This window comes from Entelurus aequoreus, linkage group LG10 (genome assembly GCF_033978785.1).
Source record: "Entelurus aequoreus isolate RoL-2023_Sb linkage group LG10, RoL_Eaeq_v1.1, whole genome shotgun sequence".
Lineage (NCBI taxonomy): Eukaryota > Metazoa > Chordata > Actinopteri > Syngnathiformes > Syngnathidae > Entelurus > Entelurus aequoreus.
The window spans coordinates 6062253-6081732 of record NC_084740.1 but is presented as its reverse complement, the minus strand read 5'-3'; the positions used below and the strand labels follow the sequence as shown (position 1 = coordinate 6081732).

General features: G+C 39.1%; 1 protein-coding gene across 7 annotated transcripts in view; it reads left to right on the top strand.

Moving 5' to 3' along the window:
• cadm1b (cell adhesion molecule 1b) overlaps positions 1 to 19480 on the top strand; it is a 621285-nt gene that overhangs the window by 526666 nt on the left and 75139 nt on the right. The gene's annotated exons all lie outside the window — the stretch shown is intronic.

The following is a 19480-nucleotide window of genomic DNA, read 5'->3' as shown; positions in this document are numbered from 1 at the left end:
TCCCCATTAAAATTGCATGAAGCTGGTGAAATGCCTTAGAAAAATGTAACATATTTTCCGGACCATAGGGCGCACCGGATTATAAGGCGCACTACCGATGAGCGGGTCTAGCCAGGTCTATTTTCATACAAAAGGCGCACCGGATTATAGGGCGCATTAAAGGGGTCATATTATTTTTATTTTTTTTCTAAATGTAAAAGACTTCCTTGTGGTCTACATCAGTGTTTTTCAACCTTTTTTGAGCCAAGGCACATTTTTTGTGTTTAAAAAATGCGGAGGCACACCACCAGCAGAAATCATTAAAAAACTAAACTCAGTTGACATTAAAAAGTCGCAATTGTTGGATATGACTTTAAGCCATAACCAAGCATGCATCAATATAGCTCTTGTCTCAAAGTAGGTGTACTGTCACCACCTGTCACATCACGCCCTGATTTATTTGGACTTGTTTGCTGTTTTCCTGTGTGTAGTGTTTTACTTCTTGTCTCGCGCTCCTATTTTGGTGGCTTTTTCTCTTTTTTTGGTATTTTCCTGTAGCAGTTTCATGTCTTCCTTTGAGCGATATTCCCCGCATCTACTTTGTTTTAACAATCAAGAATATTTCAGTTGTTTTTATCCTTCTTTGTGGGGACATTGTTGATTGTCATGTCATGTTCGGATGTACTTTGTGGACGCCGTCTTTGCTCCACAGTAAGTCTTTGCTGTCGTCCAGCATTCTGTTTTTGTTTACTTTATAGCCTGTTCAGTTTTAGTTTCGTTCTGCATAGCCTTCCCTAAGCTTCAATGCCTTTTCTTAGGGGCACTCACCTTTTGTTTATTTTTGGTTTAAGCATTAGACACCTTTTTACCTGCACACTGCCTCCCGCTGTTTCCCACATCTACAAAGCAATTAGCTACCGGCTGCCACCTACTGATATGGAAGAGTATTACACGGTTACTCTGCCGAGCTCTAGACAGCACCGACACTCAACAACAGCACATCATTTGCAGACTATAATTACTGGTTTGCAAAAAATATTTTTAACCCAAATAGGTGAAATTAGACAATCTCCCACGGCACATCAGACTGTATCCCGCCCTGCACAGTGGTTGAAAAACCCCTGTCTACATAACATGTGATGGTGGTTCTTTGGTCAAAATGTTGCATAGATGATGTTTTACACATCATCTTCAAGTTGCTTTCTGACAGTCGCTTCAGGATGCGCCGTTTTGTGGGCGGTCTTATTTACGTGGCTCACCTTCGACAGCATCTTCTCCCCGTCATCTTTGTTGTAGCGGTGTAGCGTGCAAGGACGGGAGTGGAAGAAGTGTCAAAAGATGGAGCTAACTGTTTTAATGACATTCAGACTTTACTTCAATCAATAACTGAGCAGTATCTCCTCATCCGGAAACAACAACAAGGCCGGAAATGTGTCCCGTGAAAAACCGTCCGACCGGAACTCTCTAATAACTGAAGTTCCTTGGGTGAATAATGTACACTCACTACACCGGTATGTTTTAGTTCTTTCATGGTGAGTTTACTGACAGATATAAGTAAGAACTTTACACTACTTTATAATAGAAATGGCAACAGTGGAGGATGAATGTCACATAACAAGAATATAGAGAAAAAGAAGAAGCTTATCAACTATGGCGTCTCCTCAGACTACAAAGGCGGATGCACACAATTTTTCAGGATTTATACTGATTCCAAATACAGATCAGCAGGTACCAGAAGGTCAGAAAAGTTGCTTTTGCAAAATATTGCGGAAAAAAAACGGCAGATAATGTCTTACCTTATACACACACCATAATAATACTCCTATGTTTAATGTGCCGACAATCCGTCAAGCGGTGCGGCCTCATAGCTTACCAAAGTCGTACTAAAACATTTTGATGGATTTTTGAGCGCCGCGTGTAATGTTCTATATTTTCAGTGGAACATATAAAATGTTGGTGTTTACTTGAGTCATATTGCAGTCTACACATATCTCTCACGTTTGACTGCCATCTACTGGTTCCACTTATCATTACACCATGTACCAAATAAAATAGCTTTGAGGTGGGTATGCCCAACAAAAATTATTCCTTACATTAGGCGCACCAGGTTATAAGGCACACTGTCGAATTTTGAGGTAAAAAAAAAGATTTTTAAGTGCGCCTTATAGTCCGGAAAATACGGTATTCGGTAACAGTAGAAAGGAACGTCAAACACAAATACAAAGAGGCGGAGTAAATATAGAAAGGGTAAAAGAAAACACATTTCTGGGTGTAATAATAGATGATAAAATGAACTGTAAATCTCATGTAAAAAATATACAACATAAAGTCGCAAGAAACACGTCAATAATGAATAAAGCAAAACATGTTCTAGACCAAAAATCACTTCATATTCTTTACTTGGAGTCCTTAATCTCGTTACATGCAAATGTAATGAAAATAAAGTCCATTGTATTCTATTCTATTCTATTCTACTGCTCACTAGTGTTACATATCTGAGTTATTGTGTAGAAATATGGGGAAATATCTACAAAAGTACACTTCATTCATTAACGGTGTTACAAAAAAGATCAGTTAGAATAATACATAATGTTGGATATAGAGAACATACAAACCCTTTACAAACCCCATTGGAATGCCTTTTCAGATTAGAATTTTGATTTCCATTATCATTCATCACAGTCAATTGTGGCCAAAGAGCTCAATTTTTTTTTCATCTGACATCACATGGACAAAGATAAGACCTCCTGGAGGAAAGTTCTGGTCAGATGAAACATAAATGGAGCTGTTTGGCCACAATACCCAGCAATATGTTTGGAGGAGAAAATGTGAGGCCTTTAATCCCAGGAACACCAAACCTACCGTCAAGCATGGTGGTGGTAGTATTATGCCCTGGGCCTGTTTTGCTGCCAATAGAACTGGTGCTTTACAGAGAGTAAATGGGACAAGGAAAAAGGAGGGTTACCTCCAAATTCTTCAGGACAAGCTAAAATCATCAGTCCGGAGGTTGGGTCTTGGGCACAGTTGGGTGTTCCAACAGGACAATGACCCCAAACACACGTCAAAAGTGGTAAAGGAATGGCTAAATCAGGCTAGAATGAAGGTTTTAGAATGGCCTTCCCATAGTCCTGACTTAAATGTGTGGACAATGCTGAAGAAACAAGTCCATATCAGAAAACCAACACATTTAGCTGAACTGCACCAATGTTGTCAAAAGGAGTGGTCAAAAATTCAAGCAGAAGCTTGTGGATGGCTACCTAAAGCGCCTTATTGCAGTGAAACTTGCCAAGGGACATGTAAGCAAATATTAACATTGCTGTATGTATACTTTTGACCCAGCACATTTGCTCACATTTTCAGTAGACCCATAATAAATTCATAAAAGAACTAAACTTCATGAATGTTTTTTGTGACCAACAAGTATGTGCTCCAATCACTACATCACAAAAAAATAAGAGTTGTAGAAATGATTGGAAACTCAAGACAGCCATGACATTATGTTCTTTACAAGTGTATGTAAACTTTTGACCAAAAAAGTTGTGTGTATATATATATATATATATATATATATATATATATATATATATATATATATATATATATATATATATATATATATATATATATATATATATATATATATATATGCCGCTCTTAAAGCAAATGTTTTATTTTACTAATATCAATAAAATTGATTAAATACCTTTTAAAAACATGTAAATCGATCTATATCCTCTTGAAGGCCAACTAGCAGAGCACAGATCAATATACTTGAATCTTAGTAATGTACACTACCGTTCAAAAGTTTGGGGTCACCCAAACAATTTTGTGGAATAGCCGTCATTTCTAAGAACAAGAATAGACTGTCGAGTTTCAGATGAAAGTTCTCTTTTTCTGGCCATTTTGAGCGTTTAATTGACCCCACAAATGTGATGCTCCGGAAACTCAATCTGCTCAAAGGAAGGTCAGTTTTGTAGCTTCTGTAACGAGCTAAACTGTTTTCAGATGTGTGAACATGATTGCACAAGGGTTTTCTAATCATCAATTAGCCTTCTGAGCCAATGAGCAAACACATTGTACCATTAGAACACTGGAGTGATAGTTGCTGGAAATGGGCCTCTATACACCTATGTAGATATTGCACCAAAAACCAGACATTTGCAGCTAGAATAGTCATTTAGCACATTAGCAATGTATAGAGTGTATTTCTTTAAAGTTAAGACTAGTTTAAAGTTATCTTCATTGAAAAGTACAGTGCTTTTCCTTCAAAAATAAGGACATTTCAATGTGACCCCAAACTTTTGAACGGTAGTGTATATATATATATATATATATATATATATATATATATATATATATATATATATATATATATATATATATATATATATATATATGCCGCTCTTAAAGCAAATGTTTTATTTTACTAGTATCAATAAAATTGATTAATTACCTTTTAAAAACATGTAAATCGATATATATCCTCTTGAAGGCCAACTAGCAGAGCACAGATCAATATACTTGAATCTTAGTAATGTATATCGATCTATTGATCAAGGGGTGCTTTTGACAACACTGTTAGGCTCAATTGGTGTACTTTCCTTTTCATCACTTAGTGGTTTAGTGTTTTGTTTTGTATTTTAACACTGCTCATGTCGATAGAAAAGAGTAAACGTGTTCAAGTCGCTGGGAACGATTTGTTGACAGCAGGTTTTGCGGATTAGCCTACTGTTGTTTAGTCGGTGCCTGACTTTTTAAATCCAAACAAAGGAGTTCCTCTTCCTTTTTTTTTTGGTATTAATTCCTCCTTTGGGTGGTTTTTGGGTGCTCTGTCAACTTGTGATGTAAAAAATGATACCGGAAAGTAACATTGCTGCTACTTGTCATGCCTGTGTGATCATGTTTTGTTTTAATTAAGTTCGGTTTTGTTTTTTGGACTCTTTGTGCACTCTTGTTTGTTTTGTCACCATAGCGACCATTAGTTGCACCTGTTTCACGTTTTGCACTCGTGCACCTGTTGTCAATCATGTCTACCGGTATATTATTTAAGCCCATTGTTGCCAGGAAGTCAGGCTGGCGACATTACCACTCTGCTTCATGCCATGTTTACGGTTTCATGCTTAGTTCACGCTGCTTGTTTCATAGTCCATGCTGCCCTGTTCACGTCATCGCAAGATAGTTTTGTTTATTAATGCCACAGTAGTGTTTTTGTTTCATGTTCATAGTTAATTGCCTTTGTGCTAGTCTTTTGTTTCATTAGTCAAGTTTATTCTCCGCCATTGTACGCGCCTTTTGTTTGCTTCTTTTTTTGTAGTTATAGTGTTAAAATAAAAGATGTCATTACCTTCACGCCATGTCCGGTCCAAGTTCACTGGCATCTCGGGAAAACAACCACTCCATAGTCCACGTCCTGACACTACTCATACATTAGCCGAAGTCCAGTCATGAAATTACAATATAAACAATAAAGATATTGTACGATAGACATTTTTATGATTATTATAATATATGTGATAACTTCAACTGCTTTGATTGTAAGTTTATCATGAAATTTCACCCAAAACCCAACTTTTTGTTGTGGGTGATGTATTTTTTTAAGCAACATACTTTATTTCATTTAAATACATTAAGATTTAATAAAGCACGTTTCTGGGGGTTTTTTTGGTGAAAATGTATAAATGAATATTAGAAACTAAGTCAGGATTAGTATCACTTGTATTGTAGTATTATGTTCGTATGAGAAGTAATAAAAAGTAGCGCACTCCAATTTAAAGCCAGCATAAATGTATACCTTTAAACATGCATATTTTGAAAACTTAAATTATAAAAATAAAACCAATACAAATAAATATTGTCGATACGTACTATGATTATGCAGGGTTAGAAAATCATTGCAGTTCATTGCATTCAACATTTAAATGCACTTGACAGCATTGTGTTTGATAATTTTGTTGTGCTTTTCTGACACTACAAATGGATGAAACTTTGCCTCCCTATTAATAAGATCCCGTTATAACGGCCATGCATGCATTGATTTACTCGGAAGAGTGAAAACCTTGGCAGGATTCTTGCTTTCTGAGTGGTCTTGGTTAAAAAAAAAAAAAAAGTGATGTGCAGTATTTTAGAAGCCCGGTATTTACATTATACTTGCCAATATAAAGTTTGGAACACAAGAAGAGAAATACAGTGAAATACACTATATTGCCAAAAGTATTCGGCCACTCATAGAGTGGAACTGTCATAGGATGCCACCTGTGCAACAAATCCAGTCGTGAAATTTCCCCGCTCCTAAATATTCCAAAGTCAACTGTCGGCTTTATTATAAGAAAATGGGAGAGTTTGGGAACAACAGCAACTCAGCCACAAAGTGGTAGGCCTGAAGCGCTTAGTGCAAAGAGGTTGCCGACTTTCTGCACAGGCAGTTGCTACAGAGCTCCAAATTTAATGTGACCTTCCAATTAGCCCACGTACAGTACGCAGAGAGCTTCATGGAATGGATATCCATGGCCGAGCAGCTGCATCTAAGCCATACATCACCAAGTCCAATGCAAAGCGTGGGATGCAGTGGTGTAAAGCACGTCGCCACTGGACTCTAGAACAGTGGAGACACCTTCTCTGGAGTGATGAGTCACACTTTTCCATCTGGCAATCTGATGGACCAGTCTGGGTTTGGAGAACGGTACATTTCGGACTGCATTGTGCCGAGTGTGACATTTGGTGGAGGAGGAATTATGGCGTGGGGTTGTTTTCCAGGAGTTGAGCTTGGCCCCTTAGTTCCAGTGAGAGGAACTTTGAATGCTCCAGGATGCCAACACATTTTGGACAATTCCATGTTCCCAACCTTGTGGGAACAGTTTGGAGCGGGCCCCTTCTACTTCCGACATGACTGTGCACTGTGGAAGACTCTTGCTTCCGGGTGGGGGTCTCAGGACCATCCAAGGACGACATTGTCGTGAGCAGGTTTGACTTCTTTATTTTTCAATCTCAGAAAGTCTTTTGCCGGCCGCTTTTCAGCTCCGGCTCCCCCTGCTGCTCGATCCGCCTCCTGCTTTTCAGCCGGCCACGTCTTCGTCGTCGGCGTCTTGCTCTCGCTGCATACGTTGCTCCGCGGCTTGCCTCTGGCTCTCCTTCTCCTTCCCCGTCTCTCTCGGCTGTCACGCTTTTATACACAGACAGCAGATTATCTGATTGTGCCCAGCTGCCCAACCCACGCACCTGTAGTCCATTTGGACGCGGGTCCGCAGGCCACGCCTCCTCGCCGCCATCTTGGAGCGGGCCCCGGTGTCGGACCGCCGGCCCCGCCTCTCCACATGCACAAAGCAAGGTCCATGAATACATGCATGACAGAGTCCGGTGTGGATGAACTTGACTGGCCTGCACAGAGTCCTGACCTGAACCCAATAGAACAGACTGAGAGAGACTGAGAGCCAGGCCTTCTCGACCAACATCAGTGTGTGACCTCACCAATGAATGGTGGAAAATTCCTATAAACACACCTTGTGGACAGCCTTCCGAGAAGAGTTGAAGCTGTAATAGCTGCAAAAGGTGGACCCACATCTAATTTGAAATTTTAGATCTTTTTTTTACAATCAAATTATGGCTACAATGTGCTCTAATTCAGTCCAAAAACATTAAATATAATATTGAACTCTATGGGTTAGGAATGGGATGGCACTTCAAGTTCATATGTGAGTCAAGGCAGGTGGCCAAATACTTTTGGCAATATAGTGTATCCGCATTGCTGGTCTGCTGGTTTAAGCAAGCATACAACAGGTAAACAATTTCCCCAGTCTTGTTTGGCTGTTTCACTTTATGGTCAAATTCGATCCTATCTGTTTCCTCGGCGATACAATATGCTGCCTGGGAAAATGGCCTCATCCCAAAACACACTCATATTTCAGCCTTCATAACGCACAGGCCGGAGTCATCCGGGCTGGAAAATTGCCCGTGGAGAATTCTTGTTTGCCTTGATATTATACGTGCCACATCCTATCCCGACTTTGTGAAGACCCTCTACACCTGAATGGCCAATCCCCCTCCTCTTCCCAGACGCTGACATTTCTGCTATCAGACCCCCTTCGGTCACAGGGAACGAAATGGAGCCAACCCTCGTCTTCAAATGCTGTCAGAGTTGAATCTCTCAGCGATCCCCCACCCCACCGTGTACTCCATCCTCGGCGACAGCATTACACCATCCTTGATGCTTTATCATTAGTTTGGAAGTGTGCGCTCCCCACTGCTGCCTTCTGATGGAATGCAGACAGTAACCGCGCACACCGGCAGCCAGCCAATTTCCCCCGTTGCGCTTCCACCGCAGCAAGGGGTCGCAATATCTTCCCGCCGCCATATATCCTCCTGATGAGGCACCTCACAGCCCTTCTTAGCCTCCCCGCGTACCTGAATCGCCCTCCTGTTCATCTTTCTGATGATGATGTTTGCTATAGCGACAGGCCTAATCAGTGCAGGGTGCATGTGGCGGAGGACTCCTCTCTGCTGGGAGGCAGATTGGACCACCACTGTGGTTTAATTTGCGCTTTGACTTAATTATCCGGCAAGATGGTGGAAGGCAGAGATGTATCTCCATGACTGCAAGTCGTTATTATGCATTGTTAATTTGAAAATGTATGGACAAGCGGAAATACGACAGCTTACCATGATGAGATGTTAGCATAATCCCACGCATTACCGGGAAAAAACGTGCCCTTTGTGTTGTATTTTTAGCCTTGTATATGCATGATGGTTTATGGTATACCACCTCTAATAAGATCCAATATAAGAGATGGATCAAACATGCCGCTTTTACAAAGCCTTGACCAGTGTTTTTCAACCTTTTTTGAGCCAAGGCACATTTTTTGCGTTGTAAAAATGCGGAGGCACACCACCAGTAGAAATCATTAAAAAACTCAACTCAGTTGACAGTAAAAAGTCGTTGTTGCAATTGTTGGATATGACTTTAAACCATAACCAAGCATGCATCACTATAGCTCTTGTCTCAAAGTTGGTGTACTGTCACCACCTGTCACATCACACCCTGACTTATTTGGACTTTTTTGCTGTTTTCCTGTGTGTAGTGTTTTAGTTCTTGTCTTGCGCTCCTATTGTGGTGGCTTTTTCTCTTTTTTTGGTATTTTCCTGTAGCAGTTTCATGTCTTCCTTTGAGCGATATTTCCCGCATCTACTTTGTTTTAGCAATCAAGAATATTTCAGTTGTTTTTATCCTTCTTTGTGGGGACATCGTTGATTGTCATGTCATGTTCGGATGTACATTGTGGACGCCGTCTTCGCTCCACAGTAAGTCTTTGCTGTCGTCCAGCATTCTGTTTTTGTTTACTTAGTAGCCAGTTCAGTTTTAGTTTCGTTCTGCATAGCCTTCCCTAAGCTTCAATGCCTTTTCTTAGGGCCACTTACCTTCTGTTTATATTTGGTTTAAGCATTAGACACCTATTTACCTGCACACTGGCTCCCGCTGTTTCCGACATCTACAAAGCAATTAGCTACCGGCTGCCACCTACTGATATGGAAGAGTATTACACGGTTACTCTGCCGAGCTCTAGACAGCACCGACACTCAACAACAACAGATCATTTATATGGTTTGCAAAAAATATTTTTAACCCAAATAGGTGAAATGAAATAATCTCCCACAGCACACCAGACTGTATCTCACGGCACACTAGTGTGGCATCAATGTGTTTATAATTAAGGTTTTAATGCATCGCACTCGGAAGTGTTTATTGTATTATTCTCTAATGTAGGTGGAGAAGCTGAGGATGAAAATTAGAACTAGCTGCCACAGTGATGTGCGGTTTTAACAAACATGTTGCTAAATTAAAACACTGAGCGATATAACCCGTATTGGATTTAATGAGACATAGTTTTAAAAATGTATCCGTACTCTTGTGTGGTGGTTAATATGTTCGTAACACTAGACTTGTCCAAACTACGGCCACACCATAACACTTTACGGCGTTACATAGGTTTTGTATTAACATTTTTCCTGCAACTGAAGTTAGTGTTGTTTCACATTTTTATGACAGCATTTTTGAAAAAACTAAAAAGAAATTGCAGCATAGCAGAGAGCAAATGGAGGAAGAATAAACTAACGATGAACTATCAAATATTACGTGAACAGCAAAAAAAAACAACAACACGGCGGTTAAGAAAGCACTGTCATTGCAAACAATAAGAATCGCCCCCGAGTCTTTTTTGCAACAATTCTAATAATAATAGATTTTATTTGTAAAAGCACTTTACATTGAACAAACAACCTCAAAGTGCTACAGTGCATTTAAAAAAAAAACAACGCTCGAACCACAAATAGCTGCCCCCAACAAGTAAAATAAATAGTAAACAAATACAAACTTGAACAGCCTAATAGCTAGAACTAACACACATATATCTAAAAAAAAAAAAGGCTTTATTTAAAAAAAAAGGGGTTTTGAGCCTTTTTTAAAAGCATCCACAGTCTGTGGTACCCTCAGGTGGTCAGGGAGAGCGTTCCACAAACTGGGAGCGGCGGAGCAGAAAGCCCGGTCTCCCATAGTTCGGAGCTTTGTCCTCGGAGGTTGGAGGAGATTAAACAGGGTTACACAATTAATCATTTGTTTAACCTTTAACCCTGATTTTAATAATATACCTCGCACACCTTGAGACTCCCTTTGTGAGCACTTTGCAGACCACTTCAGAAAAAAACCAAACACGATCAGATGTGACATTTTATCTTCTCACTCTGCTTTTAATCCACCCGAGTCTGTTTTTACCTGAGGGAATGCTGGATGGTTTTGTCCTGGTTAATGCTGGGATTGCATGACAAGGTTTTTTCTACAATAAAACCCACCACATATGTTTTACATTCAATTCCCACCAAATATTTGAGAATATTTCATGGTTCTTTGAGAGAGTAGATTTTAAACATCTTAAATTGCTCGCTTCAGACGGGGGTCTTTCCTGCTGCTTTTAAGAAAGCGGTGGTGAGGCCTTTGCTGAAGAAGAGCAATTTGGATGCTGAACATTTTTAATAATTACAGACTGGTATCAAACTTACCATTTTTAAGTAAACATTTTAGAAAAACTTGATTTTAAACAACTATTTGATTGTTTAAATAAATGCAATATTTTAGAGAAGTTTCAGTCTTGTTTTAGGGTGAACCACAGTTTTAAAGACCGTGAATGATTTCAAGTTGGGTGCTGACTCTCAAAAACTGTCAGTCTTGGTTTACTGGATCCTAATGCTGCCTTCGATAAGGTAGATCACCTCATTCTTTTAAATAGACTAAAACACCTGGTGGCCCTCCGGTACTGTTCACAAATGGTTCACTTCTTATCTCTCAGACAGAACATTATTGTTGTTTTCAATTTTAGTTTTTTTTTAAAAATATTTACATGATTCCACTTGGCTCTGTCATCAGGAGACATGGAATTAATTTTCACAGTTATGCTGATGACACACAGTGGCATATTTCCATGCCTCCTGATGACACAAGACCAATTGATACTCTTTTTAATTGCATTTTAGATATTAAATCCTGGATGGCAGATGACGTTTTAGAGCTTAACCAGGACAAGACTGCAGTTTTAGTCATTGGCCCTAAAAGAGAAACACATATCAAATTGTTGTCTTTAACTCCATCACTACAAGTGAAAATCTGGGTGTCGATTTTGACTCTGAACTGAGTTTCACACCACATTAAAAAATATAACAAAAATAGGTTTCTATCGTCTTAAAATATAGCCCGAGTTCGCCCAATTCTCTCTCAGGGCAACATAGAGACGCTAATGCATGCTTTTAGATTTGTAGTTATATAGATTATTGTAACGCCTTGCTTTCTGGTCTTCCTAAAAAGGTTATTGCACCTTTACAAATACTCCAAAATTCAGCGGCATGTGTCCTGACGAAGACCGGAAGTCGGGCTCACATTACACCAGTTTTAAAATCTCTGCAATGGCTCCCTGTGTGTTTCAGGATCAATTTCAAGGTTCTTCTTATGGTTTATAAATGTTTTTATGGTATTGAGCCTTCTTATCTTTCAGATTTGCTTTTACCCTACAGACCTTCGCGGGCCCTGAGATCCTCCGGCACTCATCTCCTAATTATTCCAAAAGTCAGGACACAAAGTCACGGGACGGCATCTTTCCACTACTATTGCCCCCCGTCTATGGAACAGCTTGCCGGAGGACCTCAGGGCTGCGGAGAACGTACATTTTTTTGAGAGCATTCTTAAGACCCACCTTTTTGATTGGGCTTTTACCTAATATTTATTAATTTTATTGAAGTCGTTCGTAATTAACTTTTTAACTTATTAGTTATGCAAAATTGTCTTCAGTTCTATTTATTTATTATATATTTACTATGTATATATATATGTACATATATATTTTATCTTCCTATGTCTTACATGTATTTTATCCTTTAACTCAAGGTTCTTACTATTTTACAGGTTTTATTATTTTATTATCTTTATTTTCCAACGTTCCTCAGATGAGCCATCTGCATCAGGGGTTATTGGCCGTGCTTGTGGGGGCGCTTTTGTGTCAGCGTCTTGGTGGCCATGGTCTGATGACCTCCTGGTGCAGATGTGATAGTGTTTACTCACATGTCTCCTCTGTACTCAGCCATGCAATCATTTGTTCATATATATGCATATGTGTTTGTGTTTGGCATTTGTGTGCGTGTGTATGTGCAATAATGGGGGATCTGGGTCATCGGGGTATTGTTTTTAAATCTGTAGAGCACTTTACGTTGCATTTGTTTTATGTATGAATAGCGCTTTATAAGTAATTGATTGATTTGATTTAATTGAGATTCTTAATCTGATTACATTACATATACAGGGTGTTCCATAAGTCTTGGGCACATTTTGACATTGAACATCTCAAACTATTCAGGATATAAAAATGCATCTGATATAGTCTCAAAACTTGCAATCTCAAGTTTTTCATGGAATGTTCAAAGATTTTCACTGAGAGCGCCGTTGGTCACACGGCACACGTCAAGCCGATTGTCCAATTCTTGCCAAACGCGTTCCAGCATTGTGTTTTGCAAATTCAAGGACGCATAACACCTTTTTTCTGGTTCAGTGAACTTACTGGATCTGAAAAAATATGAAAAAATGATAAGCATCACAAAAAACTTAATAAATTTAGTTTTAAAATCGGACCAGATTCATCTTACTACCATTCATAGTTCAGCAGATGTGAGGACTTGAAATGTGCCCAATACTTCTGGAATAGCCTGTATATCTAATATTTATGTCACTACACAAATGTCAGAACTGTGTGTGTATATATATATATATATATTATTTTTAGTATTATTATTTTTTTATTTTGTTTTGTATTTCATTTTATACATTGTGTGTGTATATGTATATACATACATAAATATACATACAGTAAACATGTATATACCGTACATATACATACATATATACAAGTGTATACATCTATATAAATATAATATATACACTAAACACTCAAAGCGCTCACAGACAATTGAGAACCCATCATACATTCACTCCATTTATGGTAGTGGTAAGCCACAGTTGCCCTGGTGTAGACTGACAGGAGGGTGGCTGCCAATTTTGCATCTACGGCCCCTCCAAACACCACATTCACATTCATACGGTACACCAGTGTGAGCGGCACTGGGCTGCTCTACACACCGAATTGGGCCCGTTGTCATCATAAAATTGGCAATAAAAGCTGAAAAGATAGTCAGACTTTGTTTGTTTTTTCCTGGACCCTACAATACATTATATTAATTTATTTTAATTAATATGAAAATATGAAGCCGTACATTAAGGAGAAACCTTAAATGTAGTTAAACCGGATGCATAGTGTAGCGCTTTTATTTTGAAGCCGGAAAAGTGTGTAATTGTTTTGAGAAAGTGTCTTAACATGTTTTGATGTCGGATCGACTTGTTTGCAATAAAAAGTCTTCCTTCTTAATTGTAATCTGAACACAGAAGTGAAGCACCACCCACCTCTGTACGACATGCACAGCAGGCGTTTGCTGCAGGGATGTACCCTCTTTTCACGGGCGAAAAATAATATTTTCTTGTCTGGAGAACAACTTGCCATTGCTTTGAACCTTATATTTCCATAAGTATATACATGCATTTATATATATAAAAATACATGCATATATAAAAAAAGGTTTGGACTCCCCTGCACTAGACAATTAGCATTAATACAGCATGTACTGTATGCAGTGAAAGCACAGCTTTATTACCGTGTGAATGTGAATAAAAAGACGTCCATCGCTGGTGTACTGTCACGTGCACGTCCATATAATTTAGTAACCTTATTAAAAGAGAAACTTTTATAAGAGACCTTAACTGGTATGTGGGAGTGACAGGAAGAGAAGCTCTGACTCCCTTAGGAAGAAGTCATTTGTTGGCACTGATTAAATGCATATATACATACTGTAATTGCACTCTGAATAGACAAGAACATCTTTTTCAGACAGTTTTTTTCTTTAAAAAATACTTTTATAGGGTAATATAATACAGTGTCCTAATCTGATATTAATATCGGCGTTAACATCTAAATGTTCTCCAATAAGCACACATGGTTGGTCTTTTCTTCTTTTTTAGTAGAGATGTCCGATAATGGCTTTTTTGCCGATATCCGATATTCCGATATTGTCCAACTCTTAATTACCGATTCCGATATCAACCGATACCGATATATACAGTCGTGGAATCAACACATTATTATGCCTAATTTTGTTGTGATGCCCCGCTGGATGCATTAAACAATGTAACAAGGTTTTCCAAAATAAATCAACTCAAGTTATGGAAAAAAATGCCAACATGGCACTGCCATATTTATTATTGAAGTCACAAAGTGCTTTTTTTTTTTTTAACATGCCTCAAAACAGCAGCTTGGAATTTGGGACATGCTCTCCCTGAGAGAGCATGAGGAGGTTGAGGTGGGCGGGGTTGGGGGGGGGCAGGGTAGCGGGGGGGTGTATATTGTAGCGTCCCGGAAGAGTTAGTGCTGCAAGGGGTTCTGGGTATTAGTTCTGTTGTGTTTATGTTGTGTTACGGTGCGGATGTTCTCCCGAAATGTGTTTGTCATTCTTGTTTGGTGTGGGTTCACAGTGTGTTGCATATTTGTAACAGTGTTAAAGTTGTTTATACGGTCACCCTCAGTGTGACCTGTATGGCTGTTGACCAAGTATGGCTTGCATTCACTTGTGTGTGTGAAAAGCCGTAGATATTATGTGATTGGGCCGGCACGCAAAGGCAGTGCCTTTAAGGTTTATTGGCGCTCTGTACTTCTCCCTACGTCCGTGTACACAGCGGCCTTTTAAAAAGTCATACATTTTACTTTTTGAAACCGATACCGATAATTTCCGATATATTACATTTTAAAGCATTTATCGGCCGATAATATCGGACATCTCTACTTTTTAGTCAAAAAAGGTAAACATGGTACGCTATAGGGTTCTAGGAGCCAGCAGCTACGCAACAGCTAAGCACACTAGCTCGACGTACGTAATGTCCGTAATTGAACTTCTTCAAGGTAGAATCGTATTTAGAAAGTATTCACTACTAAATTATCAGTCAACTTCCTGCCTCATGTCCTTAAAGTAATGAAATATTGTGACCGCGTGGTGTCGCCAAAACACAAATCAACACTACACTTTAAAAGCACAAATCTGCCATAAGCTTAGTGTTTTTCATCGCTAGCCTACTTTTTTCTAACATTCCAAACTACAAAATAATACAACTATGTACTGTGATTCCTGCTGATATCGCATCGGGATTAACATCGGTATCGGCCAACACTTAAGGCTTGAAAATAAGTATTGAAACGGAAGTGAAAAGGTTGTATCTACCTAGTAATTAGTTTCTTCACAAAATATCTACAAAGTATGATTTGTGATGAAATTAATTTCACAGTAAATTTTCCATATGTTAAAATGCAAATGTCAAAGGTCTTTGCTTCATGTTGTTTTTAGTATGATTGTTCATACACTAAAGCTACTTCTTGTTTACACTCTTGCATCCAGTCTTGCATGGTTTGTTGTTCATGTGTTTGTCTCTGCAACACCTTTGTAGCTGTAATGCAATTCAAGTTTACCCACCTAGTCATCGTGGTCAAAAGTTTACATACACTTGTAAAGAACATCATGTCATGGCTGTCTTGAGTTTCCAATCATTTCTACAACTCTTATTTTTTTGTGATAGAGTGATTGGAGCACATACTTGTTGGTCACAAAAAACATTCATGAAGTTTGGTTCTTTTATGAATTTATTATGGGTCTACTGAAAATGTGAGCAAATGTGCTGAGTCAAAAGTATACATACAGCAAGTTTCACTGCAAAAAGGCGCTTTTGTTAGCCATCCACAAGCTTCTGCTTGAATTTTTGACCACTCCTCTTGACAAAATTGGTGCAGTTCAGCTAAATGTGTTGGTTTTCTGACATGGACTTGTTTCTTCAGCATTGTCCACACGTTTAAGTCAGGACTTTGGGAAGGCCATGCTAAAACCTTAATTGTAGCCTGATTTGGCCTTTAATCCCAGGAACACCATCCCTACTGTCAAGCATGATGGTGGTAGTATTATGCTCTGGACCTGTTTAGCTGCCAATGGAACTGGCGCTTTAAATGGGAAAATGAAAAAGGAGGATTACCTCCAAATTCTTCAGGACAACCTAAAATCATCAGCACGGAGGTTGGGTCTTGGGCGCAGTTAGGAATGACCCCAAACACACGTCAAAAGTGGTAAAGGAATGGCTAAATCAGGCTAGCATGAAGGTTTTAGAATGGCCTTCCCAAAGTCCTGACTTAAACGTGTGGACAATGCTGAAGAAACAAGTCCATGTCAGAAAACCAACACGTTTAGCTGAACTGCACCAATTTTGTCAAGAGGAGTGGTCAAAAATTCAAGCAGAAGCTTGTGGATGGCTACCAAAAGTGCCTTATTTTTATTTTATTTATTTTCTGTCCTGTCCAGCTTCTCAGGCAAATCATATAGTTGATGTAGATGCCATATCGGCTGTACACATTTACTTTACAAAAGAGAAGTGTGGGATACTTCTCTTGTTGCCTTATTTGTATTTGACTTTATTTAAATGTATTTATATTATCATTTGGTGCAGCCGGGCCGGAGCAGGAGGGGATAGAAAGAGAAAAAAAGGAAGACAGAGGGGGGAATTGTGGGGACAAAAGGGGGATAAGACAGAGCAACAACAATAACAACAACAACAGAGCAACATCAGCAAATAGGATATGTAGAAATATGATGGTAAAAGTGATAGCAAAGAAGCAGTTAGTGAAATAAATAATAATACAGAACTGACAATGAGCATTATTACACTACAAATGGAGCAATACAAATACCAATAGAAGTAGCACTATTGATCATGAATAATATCAATAATTTACCTCTGTTATCAAAAATACAGTTGTTCAAATGCAACAATACATATACGTCAGTGACGTGCGGTGAGGTTCATGACTGGTGAGGCACTGACTTCATCACAGTCAGATTTACAAACATATGAACCCTAAAGAGTCTTATTCACCATTTGATTGGCAGCAGTTAACGGGTTATGTTTAAAAGCTCATAACAGCATTCTTCCCTGCTTGGCACTCAGCATCAAGGGTTGGAATTGGGGGTTAAATCACCAAAAATTATTCCCGGGCGCGGCGCCGCTGCTGCCCACTGCTCCCCTCACCTCCCAGGGGGTGAACAAGGGGATGGGTCAAATGCAGAGGACAAATTTCACCACACCTAGTGTGTGTGTGACAATCATTGGTACTTTAACTTAACTTTAACTTTACACATACAAACTGTAGCACTCAAAAAAGCACATTTAATTAAAAAAAAGGTTATTATGGTCTTACCTTTATTTATAAGTGCGGGAACAGTGGTGTTCGTGTTGGAGGAGTTGTGAATGAATTAATTATAAAATCTGTGCTGCAGTCTGCAGGTGTACCTAATGTTGTGTCCCTGTTCACGGCTCCTCCGGCGCGAGCATTGTTGTTTTTGCACTTTTTGGCTTCTTGTTAAGTGACTTTTTTGGGGTGGATTCGGTCTTGCACGTGGAGGGTTTGGGTGTGGGCTTTGGTTGGTGTGGCGCTCCCGTCGGGAGGTGCATTCTGCGGCGGGGGTGCTTGGCACAAGGAGGCGGGGTTACTGCGAGCCTCCCACAGTGCGTCTTCGCAGCAGTTTTATGATCGCTCAGCACAAGAAATACGTTACAGACATACAGTTGTTGACAAAATACACTGTACATTATATACCTCAGCTAACTAAACTATGGAAATGTATAATATAATTCATATAGCAATACGGTCTCACTGCACAGCAGGCCAGCAGTTAGCCGAGTCATTGCGTAATCCATGGTGAGGCACAAGTGCCTCAACTGGCTGCTGATCACCGCACCGTCTCTTCTCAGTATTTGAACGGCAAATGTGAAAATTCAGCGATTTTGAATACAAATAATCTAAAACTGGTTAAGTTCAATGGAAAATAACTTTATAGTATAATCACTGGATACATATAACAATGTAATTATTTTTTTTTCTTTTTACATTTTTTTTCTTTCCATGATGGCAGGTGAGGCCCTGCCTCACCTGCCTCTAGTCACCGCACGTCACTGATATACGTAATGATAACTACAGATACAAAAGAAAGCAGAAAAATGGAGGGGAAGGAAGAGAAGCCAGCTATATTAACCTTGTAGATTGTTATAGTAACAATAGGTTAAGCTTTGTCAGTGTGCCATGTGTGGCCCAAAAAAAAAGAAAAAGTGCATTATTGCAGTGAAACTTGCCAAGGGACATGTAAGCAAATATTAACATTGCTGTATGTATACTTTTGACCTAGCATATTTGCTCACATTTTCAGTAGTCCCATAATAAATTCATAAAAGAACCAAACTTCATGAATGTTTTTTTTTGTGACCAACAAGTATGTGCTCCAATCACTCTATCACAAAAAAATAAGAGATGCAGAAATTATTGGAAATTAAAGACAGCCATGACATGATGTTCTTTACAATCCAATCCGATCCACTTTATTTATATAGCACATTTAAACAACAAAAATGTTGTACCGTATTTCCTTGAATTGGCGCAGGGAATATAGTATTCGCACGTCTAGAATTACTGCCGGGTCAAACTCGTTTCTCAAAATAATTAACGCATGCTTGGCCTTATCGCCGGTTCATTATTAACGCCGGATCAAATTCGTTTCGCAAAATATTAATTTTATTATCGCATGTCTATAATTTTCGCCGGGTCAAACTCGTTTCGCAAAATATTTAGCATATGGCTAGAACATCTGCCGGGTCAAATTCGTTACGTCACGAGTGACGCTTTACCTGTCCTCATTTTCAAAATGGAGGAAGCTGCTTTCAGTAGTTTGCAATCGCACAAAGGAAAAAAGATAAAGAGCTATTCAGTAGGATTTAAGGTCCAAGCTATTGAATACCGGTACAGTATGCTAAAAAGAACAGTAAGCAGCTATGTTTTATTAATATACC